The sequence below is a fragment of the Rhinopithecus bieti genome, unplaced genomic scaffold (assembly GCF_001698545.2).
Source record: "Rhinopithecus bieti isolate Rb0 unplaced genomic scaffold, ASM169854v2 scaffold_315, whole genome shotgun sequence".
Lineage (NCBI taxonomy): Eukaryota > Metazoa > Chordata > Mammalia > Primates > Cercopithecidae > Rhinopithecus > Rhinopithecus bieti.
In genome coordinates, this window is record NW_016803481.1 from 2,867,022 (window position 1) to 2,882,808 (window position 15,787).

The 15,787-nt window shown below is 41.0% G+C and overlaps 1 long non-coding RNA gene across 1 annotated transcript in view; it reads left to right on the forward strand.

The window, feature by feature from the left end:
* Nucleotides 1-15,787, forward strand: part of LOC108537231 (uncharacterized) — a 56,972-nt gene that overhangs the window by 10,553 nt on the left and 30,632 nt on the right. The window contains exon 3 of the long non-coding RNA XR_001887732.1: nucleotides 11,907-11,943. This is a non-coding gene — a long non-coding RNA (uncharacterized LOC108537231). The remainder of the gene's footprint in view (nucleotides 1-11,906; nucleotides 11,944-15,787) is intronic.

Genomic DNA, 15,787 nt, shown 5'->3' on the forward strand with positions numbered 1-15,787 from the left:
TTTTTTTTTTTTTTTTTTCGGTGTTGACTAACCCTGTTTATTTAAAGTACGGACTTTTGTTTTGGTGACTGCCCTGCAAGGTGAATCTTTTCTGAGTTTCTAACTGTCACATCAGGTGGGTCCCCATCTGGGTGTGGGATGAATTCCACAGCATTGCTAGAAGACATGGGTTCAAGAATAGATTTCACAGAAAAGACTTAAGAGTTCAAGGTTAAGTAAGGGGAGAAAAGCTGGGGGTACCACACCACCTCCACCCTTCCGTCACCCACAGGGAGGCCTGCAGGATGAGCTGCAGCTGATCTGCAGTGAGGACCTCCTGTCCAGTGGGGGGATCCCTTCCCTTTGTGGCTTCCCCTTTTGTTGAGTGAGAGCAGGAAAGCAGCTTTTCTGTGGAGAAGTAAACAGAATACTAGAGGCCAGGCTGTCTGGATTTGGGGCAAGCTGTCTCTGGGGTTGTTGGCACCTGGTATTTGGGGACCTCCTTATTGGCCTGCCTATGGGGTCCATGAGTAAGTCATTATTTCCTAGGGAAGTTGAGTTCAGGTGCATTCCTTCTGCTGAAAGGAAAGGCGGAAAGACCCAATTTTGTTTCAGTGAGTGCATTTCCAGACAGCTCTGAGCCAGCACTCAGATCTCTTCATCTGCCTGATCACTCTGTTCCTGCTTGAGGTGCCTGACAGTCTCCTACCTGGATTTCAGTTATGTTGATGCTTCCCTGCAATTGGGTCGGATATTGTTATGTGCATGTCGAGGTTATGTGTGTGATCACAAAAGCTCATGATTACTCTTATCTTTTTTGATGGTTTGTCCCTCTTGTTATTATGTAGTATCCCTCTTTGTCGCTATTAATATTTTGGGAGGGAATTTTGTTAGAAAAAACTATGTTTCAGCAGTTTTACATTTATAAAAAAATTGCAACAATAGTACAGAGAGTTCCTATATATATACATCCTCCACCCAGCTTCCCCTATTAATAACATTTCACGTTAGTATAGGACATTTGTTACAGTTAATGAACATACATTGATTAGTATTAATTGAAGTTCATGCTTTTATACTTTATTCAGATTTCCTTAGTTTTTCCCCTATGTCCTATTTCAGTTCTAGGATGCCATCCAAGATGCCATATTGCTTGTAGTTGTTGTGTCTCCTTAGGCTCCTCTTGGTTGTGACAGTCTCTAAGACTTTCTCTGTTTTCGATGACTTTGCGGTTTTGAGGAATGCTAGTCAGTATTTTGTAGAGGGTTCCCCAATTGAGATTTGTCTGATGTTTGTCTCATGCTTAGATGGGGGATGCAGGCTTGTGGGAGCAAGACCACAGAGGTAAAACACCATTCTCATCACATCATATCAAGGGAACATACAATCAGTGTGACTTATCCCTGTTGTTGGTGTTGAGCTTGATTACCTAACTGAGGTACTGGTTTTCAGGTTTCTTTCCTAGTAAGTTACTTACTTCTTTCCCCTTTCCATAACCACACTGTTTGGAAGGAAGTAATTATGCACACTCCACATGTATGGAGTAGAGGGTTATATTCTACCTCCTCAAGGGCATAGTATCTACATAGATTATTTGGAATACTTTTGCACAAATTTGTCTATTGTCTATCTTTCCTTGTTTATTTGTTTGTTTCTTTCAATTATTCAATTTATTTTTATCAACATAGACTCATGAATATTTATTTTATACTTTTGAATTTTAATCTAATACTACTTCATGTACTTTTTTTCTCTGATTGTTCCAGCTTTGGCCACTGGGAGCTCCTTCGGTTGGCTTCTGTGTTCCTTTGATGTGCCTCCATCAATGCAGTTTTCTGTTTTTGTTTGAGCACTTCTTTACTTTCTGAGATGCTCCAGGCTCATTTGTGTATTATGTTTCCTTCCCTAGTCCTAGAAGCAGACATTTTCCTCTGAGTATCCCCAGTTTTGTTTATTGGGGGACAATATGAGGAGCCAAAATCTGGGCACTAGACTCAGGTGGCATTGCTTCTGGCCCTTTCAGCTGACAGAGCAAGGAAATACAGTGTATGTGTGTTTACTAAGTCATATATATCCATATATAAGCACTATTTATAAATATTCCCATATGAAACCATCTGTGTCTATATGAAGCTACACTTGAGTTCATACTGATGTCATTGACTTTAATCCATTATTATGCACATTATCTAATCCATTGTTATCCAGCCTTCTTCCCTTACTTATCTGTAACCTTCCACTCCAACAGTGAGAAACATAGCTTGCATCATCTGTCATCCATTTTTCTAATCCTTCAGTTTCACTATACATGTGCAGTGCTATCAGAATTACTTACCTATGTTCCTGTGGGAAACACTTTTATCAACTGAACCACAGTGCTCATGTGCAGTTTCTTTTGTCTTTAGTCTTACAGACTCCACTCATTTCCAAAGCCAATTAAGTCCACACCTTTGCCCTTTCAGTGAGTTTGTTTCATACATTTGTAATATAATTAAACTGTTTTGTTGTATTTTGCACTTCTTCCTTCTTATTAAGGTTTTAAAAAATCAATTTTATTGAACTGTAATTATGTACAATAAATTGTATCAATGTAAAATGTAATTCAGTGAGCTCTGATAAGTGCAGAAAACCATTGCCACACCCAGGAAACCACTGCCACCATCAAGACGTAGAATGCGTCCATCACCCTCAAAGCTGCCCCAGCTCCCTTTGCCATCTTTTCTCTCTTCAGCCCTGGCCATGGGCTACCACTGATACTCTCTTTTCACCATAAACCAGATTATGAGTTTCTTTTAGTAGTTTTGAGATTCATCCATGATTTTGTATGTATCAATTATTTGCCCCTTTAAAAAAAAAACCTGACTACTTCTCCATTGTACAGATATACCTCAGTTTACAAATCTTTATTTTACTTAACATCTGTTTGTTTAACGCCTGTTGAGGAATATTTGGTTCATTACAAGTTTTTAACTTTTGTGAATGAATGAAGCGACTACGAACATTTATGTCCCAGTCCTCGTGTAAATAACTTGGAGTGGAATGTCTGGGTCATATAGTAGATGTAGGTTTAACTTGAAAAAAGGGTCACTTTTTCAAATTAGTGGTAACATTTAATTTCTGCCAGCAGTGTGTGGGAGCCTTCACACATCCTGCTCTCACTCTGACTCTCCTGGGTCTCTCTTATAGTGACCCTTGTGATTACATTGGGCCCACCCAGAAAATTCAGGACAATATCCCTATGTCAAGATCCTTAACTTAAAAAAATAGCTTTAAAGAGGTATAATTGACATGCAATAAAGTGCATATTTGATATATACAATTTAATGAGTTTGGACCTAGGCATATGCCCAAGAAATCATCACCACAATCAAGGTAATAGACATGTTCATCACTTTGAAAAGTTGTCTTGTGTCCCTTTGTTTTTGGGATTCTTAACTGAATCACATCTGCAAAATCCTTTTTGCCCTATAAGGTAATGTTCACAGATTCTGGGAATTAGCATGTAGACATCTTTGGTGGGGTGGGGCAGTCATTATTCAGACTAACACAGACCCTACTCCTCAATTAGAGCAGTCTCAAAGAACCTGTGACTGTATTTCATCTCCCACTTCACCACTCATAAGGAACAACACAGGGATGATGAGCATTTTTTCGTGTGTCTGTATGCATGTCTTCTTTTGAGAAATGTCTGTTCATATCCTTTGCCCACTTTTTGATGGGGTTGTTTGCTTTCTTCTTGTAAATTTGTTTGAGTTCTTTGTAGGTTCTGGATATTAGCCCTTTGTCAGATGAGTAGATTGCAAAAATTTTCTCCCATTCTGTAGGTTGCCTGTTCACTCTGATGGTAGTTTCTTTTGCTGTGCAGAAGCTCTTTAGTTTAATTAGATCCCATTTGTCAATTTTGGCTTTTGCTGCCGTTGCTTTTGGTGTTTTAGACATGAAGTCCTTGCCCATGCCTATGTCCTGAATGGTACTACCTAGGTTTTCTTCTAGGGTTTTTATGGTATTAGGTCTAACATTTAAGTCTCTAATCCATCTTGAATTAATCTTCGTATAAGGGGTAAGGAAAGGATCCAGTTTCAGCTTTCTACTTATGGCTAGCCAATTTTCCCAGCACCATTTATTAAATAGGGAATCCTTTCCCCATTTCTTGTTTTTCTCAGGTTTGTCAAAGATCAGATGGCTGTAGATGTGTGGTATTATTTCTGAGGACTCTGTTCTGTGCCATTGGTCTATATCTCTGTTTTGGTACCAGTACCATGCTGTTTTGGTTACTGCGAGATACCATCTCACACCAATTAGAATGGCAATCATTAAAAAGTCAGGAAACAACAGGTGCTGGAGAGAATGTGGAGAAATAGGAACACTTTTACACTGTTGGTGGGATTGTAAACTAGTTCAACCATTATGGAAAACAGTATGGCGATTCCTCAAGGATCTAGGACTAGAAGTATCATATAACCCAGCCATCCCATTACTGGGTATATACCCAAAGGATTATAAATCATGCTGCTATAAAGACACATGCACACGTATGTTCATTGCGGCACTGTTCACAATAGCAAAGACTTGGAATCAACCCAAATGTCCGTCAGTGACAGACTGGATTAAGAAAATGTGGCACATATACATCATGGAATACTATACAGCCATAAAAAAGGATGAGTTTGTGTCCTTTGTAGAGACATGGATGCAGCTGGAAACCATCATTCTCAGCAAACTATTGCAAGAACAGAAAACCAAACACAGCATGTTCTCACTCATAGGTGGGAACTGAACAATGAGATCACTTGGACTTGAGAAGGGGAACATCACACACCAGGGCCTATTATAGGGAGCGGGGAGGGGGGAGGGATTGCATTGGGAGTTATACCTGATGTAAATGATGAGTTGATGGGTGCTGACGAGTTGATGGGTACAGTACACCAACATGGCACAAGTATACATATGTAACAAACCTGCATGTTGTGCATATGTACCCTAGAACTTAAAGTATAATTAAAAAAAAAAAAAAAAGGAACAACACAGGAATCAGTGTGGCTGGAGCACAGGGTGCGTGGATGAAACACAGGAGATGAGATTCAAAAGATTAACTAGGCAATCTGATCATACAGCTCATTTTCAGCTAATGTGAGACCACTGTCTTCTACTTTGAGTAAGACAGGAAGAAATTGGAGGATTTTTGAGCAGAATGAAAAAAGATCTGGCATATTTTAACAATCTTACTCTGGCTATTGTGCCTAGAGTAAACTAAAAAAGGGTAAAGTGGAAGCAGGAGAAAATAAGGAAGTTTTTATAATAATCCAGGCAAGTAAGAAGAATGGCTTGAATCAAGGTAGAAGCAGCAGTGGTGGTAAAATTTGGTTAGGTTTCTTGATATAATTTGGAGATATGGCCAAAGGTTTGCTGGTGAATTAAATATGGGATGTGAGAGAAAAAGAGGAAGCAAGGATAATTCCAAGTTTTTTTGTTCATTTTTCTTGAGCCATTAGAAGGATGCAGTTAAAATTTATGAAATGTGGAAAGCTGCTGGAATGGCAGATTGAAGGGAGAAGATTAAATTTAATTTTATGCATATTAAATTGAGATGCCTAGTAGACAAGCTTATGGAGAGATTAAAGAAGCAGTTGGAGTTTAGAAAGAAGGCTGGACTGAGGATATAAATTTTGGAGTTGTCAAAATATAGGTTGAGACTGGATGAAATTTCAAAATGGTGAATATACAGAGAATATACAAAGTTCTACAATATTGAGTAAGAGGTTGGGAAGGTGAAGAGTACCCAGAAAAGCAGACTGAGCAACTACAACTATTGAAGTAGGAAGAAAACCAGGTGAGTGTGTTGTCTTGGAAGCCTAGTGAATAAAAATGTTTCAAGTAAGGTGCAGATTGAGAACTGATCTCTGAATGTAGCAATGTGAAGGCCAGTGGTGACCTTATAATAGCAATTTTGATAAAGCTGGGGTTGGGGGCAGATGCAAAAATTGGACTGGAATAGTTTTGAGAATGGAGAGAAGATAATTGAGAGATAGCAATCACTATCAAGGCGTCAAGCTCTAAGGGAAGTGGACAAATTGGGTGGTACCCAAAGAGCACAGGGAGGTCAAAATATGGTGGTTGGTAAGCTAGAAAAACAATGTTTGGAGAAGACCTAGTAGAGAGGGAAGGATTCAATATAGAAGGGGAAAGAATAGTGGAGAAGAGAGAGGAAACTACTGCTGGAGAGGTGTCCTTGAGTAGCCAAGAGGAATGATCACAGGTTGGTCCCAGCTAGGAACTGGGTTGTAGGTGTGTAAGGTTGGTTCTAACTAAGAGCAGAGAGGGCATTCACAGTTTGATCCCATTTGCTCAGAAAACCCACATCATTAAGGCATTAACCTACTCACAGGAAGCCCAGCATCTTAATTTAGAAAACTAGATCTTAGTGAAATTAAGTGGCTTGTTTATATTTAACCCATAATTTTTATGGCTGCCTCTTTTCCATGATTTTTTCTTTTAATTTTCAATAGCTTCTATAACAGAGTTTATAGAAAAGCTGATTTTAGAAACAATAATTAGCACAACTAATTTCTTGCTGTTAGGAATTTTACCAGGGTAATAAATGAAAAAGCTTCAGATTGTCCCCAATCTGTCATTGAGGAAATACAATTTCCCCTCAAACATGTGAGCTATTTTTCACTGAGAACATATGGGAAGGGCTCTTTCTTAAAGTTCTCCAGATAAAAATCAAAGGAATACTAGAAAGCTACAAAGATGTTCTTGCTTTAGAAGCCCAAGTACACCCAGACTTCTTATAGAGAGCTAAAAAGTTTCAGAGCCTGCTTGGTTTCAACTAGGAACAACCTGTAATACCATCATGTATTATCCCCCATGAGATCGTCTTTTATTGGAGCTGAACTCAGTGGCAAGACACACATCTCTTGGAGTTAATTAAGTAGGAACTTTAAGGGGATTGCTCTTCCCTGCTGGACACCAATGTGAACCTGTACAAATATCTCAGGCCTTTCCCTCTCCATCTTGATTCCATTTGTCAAGATGTCAGGTCTTGTAAAAAGTCAAGGAAAACTTTGAGAACTTAGGTTCTGCCAATCAAGCTGGCCTGGGAGAGACTTGTTCTCTCAGTAGTTAGAGGAGTTAGAGTTAAGTAACAGGATTACACTGTATATGGAAGTGGACACTTCCACTCTTTTATGACAGATGACTTTTTTCTCAGTCCTCTTCTGTCTCCCCCTGATGACCCAGTTTGGTGATAAGATAGGCCCTGGGGTCTCTTGTTGGGACCTCTACACCTTTGGGAGGCCAAGCACGCTTACTCTAGAGCCCAGGGTAGAGGACACACAGTTGGACACAGCCTAGTTCTGCCAGAGGCTTGGTAGAGTGTGAATGTCCTTTTCCATCTTCAATTCCTTCTGCCCTGCATCGTGTCCCCTGGATGGTGTGGACCTAGGGGAGGAGAAAACTATTACAATCTTAAGTGAAAGATGTAAAAGAACTTCTAAGTCACATGTGTGTTCCAACCCAGTTCACAAGTTAAGAAGACTAATAAATTTTAGGGACCTATAGTAAACATCTCTTGTTTTACCTGTCAAAATCGCACTTTCTTCTGGCAGCAATGATATTCTTCTTTTGGGAGCTGTATCTCCTTTCTCCCGCATGCCTTCCTTCTCCTCTCAGCGCATCATGTGGGATAGTCCCATTCTTACATGACTCAGCTCATCTGCCCATTGTCAATGAGGTCAAGAAGGAGCATTTGACCCTTGCCGATTAATCACAGCCCCTCCCTGGAATTTTGTCTTGTGACTAAAACCTGTTCATCTCCAGTTCTGACAGCAAAAATTCTAGGAGCCATCCTTGTTTCTTCCTTTTCTCTCATCCTACATCCAAATTCATCAGCAAGTCCCATCAAGCCCATCTCTGAAAGCTATCCTTTTTGCATCTTGGTTATCACCTTGGTTAAGACACCATTATCTTATCTGGATATGGTGTCTGGGCCCTTGCTAACTGGCTTCGTTACCTTAACTCTTGTCCCATTAACTTATATGCTCGACACAACTGTCAGGGTGGTATTTTTAAAAGAAAAATATGATCATGTCATTCTTCTGCTTAAAACCTCAATAGGCATCAGTGTTCATAGCACCACTATTCAACAGTAGCCAAAAGGTAGAAGCAGTTCAAATGCCTACCAATGGATCCATTCAAGCCTACCTGGTACACCTCTCTTGCTCACAACAATCCAGTCACTCTGTGTACCTTGCTGTTCCTGTGTGCTGCCTTATGTCATATCTTGCTGGGCACCTTTTCTTCTTCAAAACTCAGCTTAAATAGAACCTGACAAAGAGGCCTTCTTGTCCAGCCTGTGTAACAGGTACCACCCCACCCAATTTCTATCACATAGTCGTTTTTATTTTCTTTATGGGACTTATCACAGCCTATAGTTACTTGTTTTCTTATTTGTTTAAAGTTTGTCACCTCAAATAGGGTGCATGATCTTGATAGCAAGATCTTTTCTAGCTTGTCTATTTAATCTTTTATTCCTGGCACAATTTGAAACAAAATAAATGTTCAATGTGGTTTGCTTAAGAAATGAAAGACAGCACCCCTGTGACTCTGCCCTCTGCGTGAGGAAGACGCTAGTGCACATTGAAGAAAGGTTGGAAGGACATGCCGGAGGAAACAGAGTCAGGAGTCAGGGGCCAGGGGCAGCATTCTGGGATAGTGATTCCCATTGGCTGAGGGCTGGCTGCAACCTTGCCCTTCTTGGGTGGGGACAACTGTTCCCTCTTTGGATTTTGCTATCCAATCATCTCATATCATGCCTAAGCCACTGTCAAAGATCAAGAAAGTTGGACATTAAAGGCAGTAAAAATAGATTTCATTCAGTAAACTATAGCAATGGGGGAAGAGCTGAGCTCCATTCGGATTTGCACAGAGGTGACTAGGTAATGTAAGGGGTCCATCTATTCCATGCTGTATCTGTACCACATTTTCTTTATCTAGTCTGCCATCGATGGACATCTAGGTTGAATCCATGTCTCTGCTATTGTGAATAGTGCTGCAATGAACATATGTGTGCATGTGTCTTTTTGACAGGGCGATTTATTTTCTCTTGGGTATATACCCAGTAATGGGATTGCTGGGTTGAACTGTAGTTCTGTCTTAGGTTCTTTGAGAAATTTCTAAACTGCTTTCCACAGTGATTGAACTAATTTATATTCCTACTAGCAGTGTATAAAAAGAACAAAATTATGTCCTTTGCAGCAACATGGATGCAGCTGGAGGTCATTAATGCAGGAACAGAAAACCAAAGACCACATCTAAGTGGGAGTTAAACAGTGAGCACACATGAACATGAAGATGGGAACAACAGACACGGGGGGCTACTAGAAGGTGGAGGGAGGGAGAGGAGGGAGGGAGAGGAGCGAAGGTTGAAAAACTGACTATAGAGTACTGTGCACAGTATCTGGGTGACGGGATCATTTGTATAACAAACCTCAGCAGCGAGGAACTTACCCATGTAACAAACCTGCTTGTGTACCCCTGAACCTAAAATAAAAGTTGAAAAAAAAAAAAAAAAGGGAGAATGAGGGAATAGTGAGAGGGAGTGAGGGGACTTGAACAGAGTCAGGGAAGTAAAAAATTCCGAAAAAAGGATTGCTCAGTGTCAACACAATTAAGCCTCTGTCTGCGAGCTGGCACTTACGGAAGTCAAGCTTCTCCTTCCCATAGAGATGAGACTGGGACACGGATTTATGTCTTTTTTTTTGTTTTGTTTTTTTTTTTTTGAGTCAGGGTCTGGCTCTGTCGCCCAGGCTGGAGTGCAGTGGCTCAATCTTGGCTCACTGCAACCTCTGCCTCCTGGGCTCACGTCATCCTCCTACCTCAGCCTCCTAAGTATCTGGGACTACCAGCACATGCCATTAGCCCAGTTAATTTTTGTAGTTTTTGTAGCAACAGAATTTTGCCATGTTGCCCAAGTTGGTCTCGAACTCCAGAGGTCAATCAGTCCACCTTCCTCAGCCTCCCAAAATCCTGGGATTACAAGCACGAGCTACTGCACCTGACCGGCTCTGTCTTTCCTGATGGTTACATTCCAAAGGAATGTGCTTCAGTTCCTTGAGAGAGACACTCCTGCATTGTTGGATATACACAGGCATCTCAAAAGGACAGAGGAAGTATTTACAATGGTAAGCTTTTTAAGTAAATGATCTTAGAAAGGGAGATCAGTAACTTATCTTTGAGTGCTAGCCCCAACAAACAGTACCTTCTTTTGACAGCCTTGAGCTTTTCTAGACAAAAACTCATGGGGACTGGTTTGTCCCAGGGTGACAAGACTTTAGGCTGCCAGAAGCCATGTTAGAATTTGGTCAAGCCTCTTAGTGCAGGGATTTGCACAGGGTCATTAATGGAAAGACTTTTGTACTTCTCACCATGTAAATTGATCACCTGTCGCTTAAAATCTAGAGTTTTGATGTATAAACGTTAACATTTCTTGATGGCATTATATAGCAGGCACTTGCCAGGTGAGTCCTCTGTCTCACCTGAATATATTCAGCAGGATATTAAGGGAGGAGGTGATCATTGGGGGTGATAGATTGATGAATTAGAGCAGATTATTATTTAATCCTCTTGTCCAGACCAAAGAGGTCAACAAAAAGGAGCATATGTGGCTCAACCATGGGAGGTATAGGAGAGCACACACATCTGTTTGTATCTATGGAGCCTTGTATTTTCCTCTTATTTGGTTTTGAGATATCTCTCTGAAGAGTGGCTCTTAGACTCTAGCTCTGTGCTGGGAGGGATCCAGGAATTTGGTCATGAATGTTCACAGTGAGCTTTTCATGGGATTCTTCTTTGTCCCAGTGGACCACCTGATGTTTAACTGCTAAACGTGTGATCAGGTGTCCCTACCACAAGAAGCTTGTGTATCCTGGCAGACATTCTGTGGCCCTTGTCTCATCTATATCCAGTTTATTCCTACCAAGATAGCCATTCCATAGCACTGCCCTGGTGGGGAAAGTAGTTAGGTCCAATCTGTTGGTCGAATGAGAAACATATAAGGCAACTCAGCAGAAGACATAAAATAACAGAAGCAGTTTATTACTCACAGATCTTGGGAGAGAAGAGGCAGCAAGCCTCACAGGCCAACTGGGAGTGGGGAGCCATCTGGGACATGCAGACTCAACCAGCCAGTGGGAAGCAAAATAGAGAGAGGCCTGTGGGCCAGAGACTATATTAGGATTTAGGGGGTTACTCAAGCAGGTTCCCCACCAGGGGATTCAAATTGGCAGGTTTACAGCAAGCAGATGCAAGTTCCGTGAGTCACGCTGTGACTGACAGTAGGTTGCTGCAGCATGTCTACACAGTCCATGCAGGGTGTAGGGTCAGTGGGGCAGGTCAGGTAGGTTGCATCCAGTTGTCCCATAGGGAGGTGGTCACCGGGAGGCAGTTGTATAAAGCAGATATCTGCATCGACCACATTGAGGCACTGGGAGGAGACAGAGAACTGGAAACTGTCAAGGGTGACTAAGTCTTGCTTCTGGTATGAGAAAGTCCAACTTATATTCAAAATGGAAGCCAAGGCAACATAAAATTATAGTATTTCACTACAGGCCCACACTGTGTCCCTGGTCTGCTGTTTTGTTGCCCAGCATGAGGTATCTTTAATGGAGAACAAACTCTCTCTTCCTGTAATCTGACATGATTAACAGTCTCTGGTCCTTCCTGTGTCCCTAGTGTTTCTTGTAACATTGGATTGATCATTAAGTGTTCCCCTTGGGAGTTCAGCAGCAGGACATCTGCAAGACTGGATGATGAGAAAAGACTACAATAATAAAACCTAACTTTTTTTTTTTAATATGTAAGTGAACCTAGAGAGGGATTATCTCTTAAATAAAATATTCATAGATTTTTTTTTTCCTTTTTTTTTATAGAGTCTGCCTGAGATGGAAGCACAGATATCCTCATGCAGTGAGTGTCCCTCTGATAGTAGTGTCATTGTTGCTATTCTGTGAAGGCATTTTGAAGGCTCACATGCCATGCATTGTGCTGAGAAATTTATCAGTTAGTTACATACATAGTTCAACCATGGGACTGTGATCCTTAACCTTTTTTAGAGATGGGACCTTTTGAAAATCTGATGAAAGCTATGGACCTTGTTTCATAGCCTATGCTCATAAATATAACATTTTGCATATCATTGCATAGATCCTCTGAAGCTAAAGAAACCCTGTTATGGAAACTTATAATGCAGTTGACATTCACTGATACTCCCTGATCATCCACCCTCTGAAATACAATGCACTGGGCATTTGGACTGAAACAGGGATGAAAAGTCCAGGGCTCCTGTCTCAGGAGTTTATAGTTTTAAGGAAGAAGTAAACACACACTGAGGATAGGGCAAAATTAGTAAATCTCATAAGAGAAATATTTACAATGCTTTAATGTTGTGTAGTGGCTTATTTTTCGAAACATTCAGTATGTAGCCTTTTCAGAATGGCTTCTTTTACTTAATTACTTAAGTTTTCCCCGGGTGTTTTCATGTCTTGATTACAAAGTTCATGTTAATTCCTGCAATATGGTATGAATATGCTTGGTTAATATGTGTCTTCCCCTGTTAGAGCTTTTTGAGGTTGGAGATGTCTCATTTTTATGATTTCAGATTTTTTAAATCAGTTCCTGGCATAAGTTAATAAACAGTTAATGTTAGATGGATGACTTAATAAATGAATGAATAAGTGGATGGATAGATAGATGGATGAGTGTATGTATGTATGTACAGATGGATGGAGACACAACTAGGTTATGGGTTAAAAGCCAGATTTCTTACTGCGACACTCAGGATCCTTAATATCGACAAGCCTGCTGGATGGTTTGCAAAAAGATAGGACCCAGCAAGATTCCTAACATTCAAGGTACTTTGGAATTTTAAGAGGCAAAAAGAGAAACACAAGAAAGACAACTCGTGGACTACCAATCCCAATGTAAATTTTTGTGCACACTTACACTTACAAATACTTTGGAATTTTAGGGAGTGTGTGTGTGTGTTTGTATGTGCATTTAAATTACAACTTTCCTTTTATCTCTTCCACCAGGAAATAAAAACTTTCATTACAAAAGCTAACCATGTTAGGTTTTCTGACATTGAAAATGCAGCCAACATATCCATTCCCCTCAGGTGGTGCCTAATCATATGCATGAGACCTAAAGGATAGTAGGGACATTGCACAAGCACACAGAAATGCAACAAAAGCTCTGTGTTTTAAACAGCTGATCCATATAAAAATAAGAGTAGACCCCATAGATAGGAACTTGGTCTGACTTGAGATCAATGTCTTCTTGGAACCAAACATAATACCACACGAGTAGGAGCTGATAAATAAATATTTGATGAATTATAATAAAATGTGAGATCAGTGAACATGGCAGTCTTATCATTGTGAGAGGCATGTGGTATAGTAGAAGTGACCCTGGGCCGGGGCACCTGTGCTCGCTATTACTTGCTGCCCCTCTATTCACTCCTGTCCTCCATGACTTGCCCTGCACTGGCTTCCATGGAAGTGCTCTCTTGCTTTTGGCTTTTGATGGGTCTGGCCAATGGGGGGCAATGATAAGACGTCAGAGGGAGGGAAGCAAAGAGAGGCCGGGGCACTGAAAGCCCTGGCTCCCTCCCTGTGGTGTCTCCAGGGCTGGCTGTGTTTCTCAAAAGTCAGAGCTTCTGTCACTCCATTCCCCTTTCTGTCACTATTCCAGGCCTAGGGATGGAGAAGTTGATACTATCCCAAGAGTACTGCACTATTCCTGTGGTTTCTTTATAAACACTCATGCCTTTGTAAATAGACCCTTGAGGGGCAAGGTGTGTGGCTCACACCTGTAATCCCAGTACTTTGGAAGGCTGAGGTAGGAGGATCACTTGAGTCCAGGGATTTGAGACCAGCCTGGGCAACATAGTGAGACCCCATCTCTACAAAAAAAAAAAGAAAAAAGACAAATAAAATAAAATGAGTTAGTCAGGCATGATAGCACATGCACCTGTGGCCCTTTGAGCCCAGGAGGTCAAGGGAGCTGTGATCACACCACTGCATTCCAGCCTGGGAGACAGAGTGAGACCTTGTCTCATACACACAGAAAGTCTCTCCTTGAAAGCCTTCTCAAATTGCCTAATTTGGACATTGCCACCTTTTCTTTGGCCTGGACAGATACACTTGTTATCAGGGTCAGTTTGGCTTTGTATAATAGAAACCCACTTGAATATGTTAAAGAAAAAAAAGCAAGTCATGGGATGATGCATTATAGGACCTTCTGTAAGTAAGGTCAGCAGAGCCTCTCTCATTAGGGGCTGGAGCTGGAACTGGAGGGTCATTGAGAAGCAAGACAGCCATGCCCTGTGCCCTTCTGAGTCCAGATGGGTCTTTTCCAGCTGCTTCCCTCTGAGTGTCTTCTCTCTCTCCTTTTCTCCACCTCCCACCCCTCAATACAGTCCTCATGTCAGGCTTTCTGTGCTTCCCTGTGCACCTGGTGGAAGATGGTCCCTACTTAATCACCAGTTTACGTGTCCTCAATTCAAATTACTCACTCAGGTTCACTACAGCTCTTAAATCTTAGAAGAACAATTGGGTTTCCCCAGATAGGGTCAGCGCTCCATGCTTGTTTAAGTAGCTATGGCCAGGGGATCCATGTCATATAGTACAAATATGAGTACCCTGAGTGTGGGGGTAAGTGGCCCACAGAGAAGAGAAAGCTGGGCTGGACAGGCCCTATAGAAGGTGTCGACTGGAAGAAAGATGAAGATGGCTCATTCTGAGCCCATGCGTGCACAGTCTCATTGTTATGTTCACTCATAACTGATATAGGGAAAACCATGATTGGTGCAGGAAAGAATTACATTGTGCTGGTGTGAGATCAAAGAAGAGTTTCTTTTGTTTATCCATATAAAAGGAAATCTTGTAAGGTAATGCAGCAATGCATAAGTTGCTCCTTTGATGAAATACATGTTTTAGAAATAATATTCTCTTTAGAATGCCAGAAAATTGCAAAAAATGTATCCCTTCATTTTCCCATATAGGCTTGGCTTGTACTTACCAAAATAAGGGCTTAGCTGGCACTGAATACAGCAGAATCTCTGTGTTAAGACTGCTCCTCATTTAGTGATGACACTACACCCAAGTTAACAAAAACACTTCTTCAAATATGTGGGGTATTTCTCTATTTGCCATAGAAACTCAGGTTTCCTATTTTAGTTTAATTTCACCTTCTTTTCTGCCTCAAGATGAATAAATACTAATTTGGAAATAAGAATTTCAGTTTTAGAAATTGCGGTAAGACGGGTAACTGGTAAATTCTCTAAGATGAGCTTGGCAGGGGCTTAGGTGCTAGAGGAGGAGGTGGTAGTTGTAGGAGCTATGTAGGGGGGAGGGCACATAACTAGACTGTGAGGTCTTTTCCATCACCTGTAGGCCTACAGTAGTGAGAGGAGAGAGCTGGGTGCAGCTGGTCCATGGATAGGTCCCTGATAGGCAGCAGAATATTTCATTTTGTATTCCTATTAGAACAATGATTGACACACAAAAGGCACTCAGTATATGTCTGTTAAATGAATCAATGTCCTCTAGTAATTCAAGGTACAGTTAGGGAGAAGAACTACATACACAATATAAAAACCTATGGAAGTTGAGGAAGGATTAGACATCAAGATCTTAACAGTGGTTATTTCTGGGGGAGGGAGAAGGAAAGAATTATTGGTGTCTTATTTTCTTTAATTTTTGCTTCTGTATTTTGGCTTTTCTCTACAAAAGAGCATTTATTTATTTTGAAT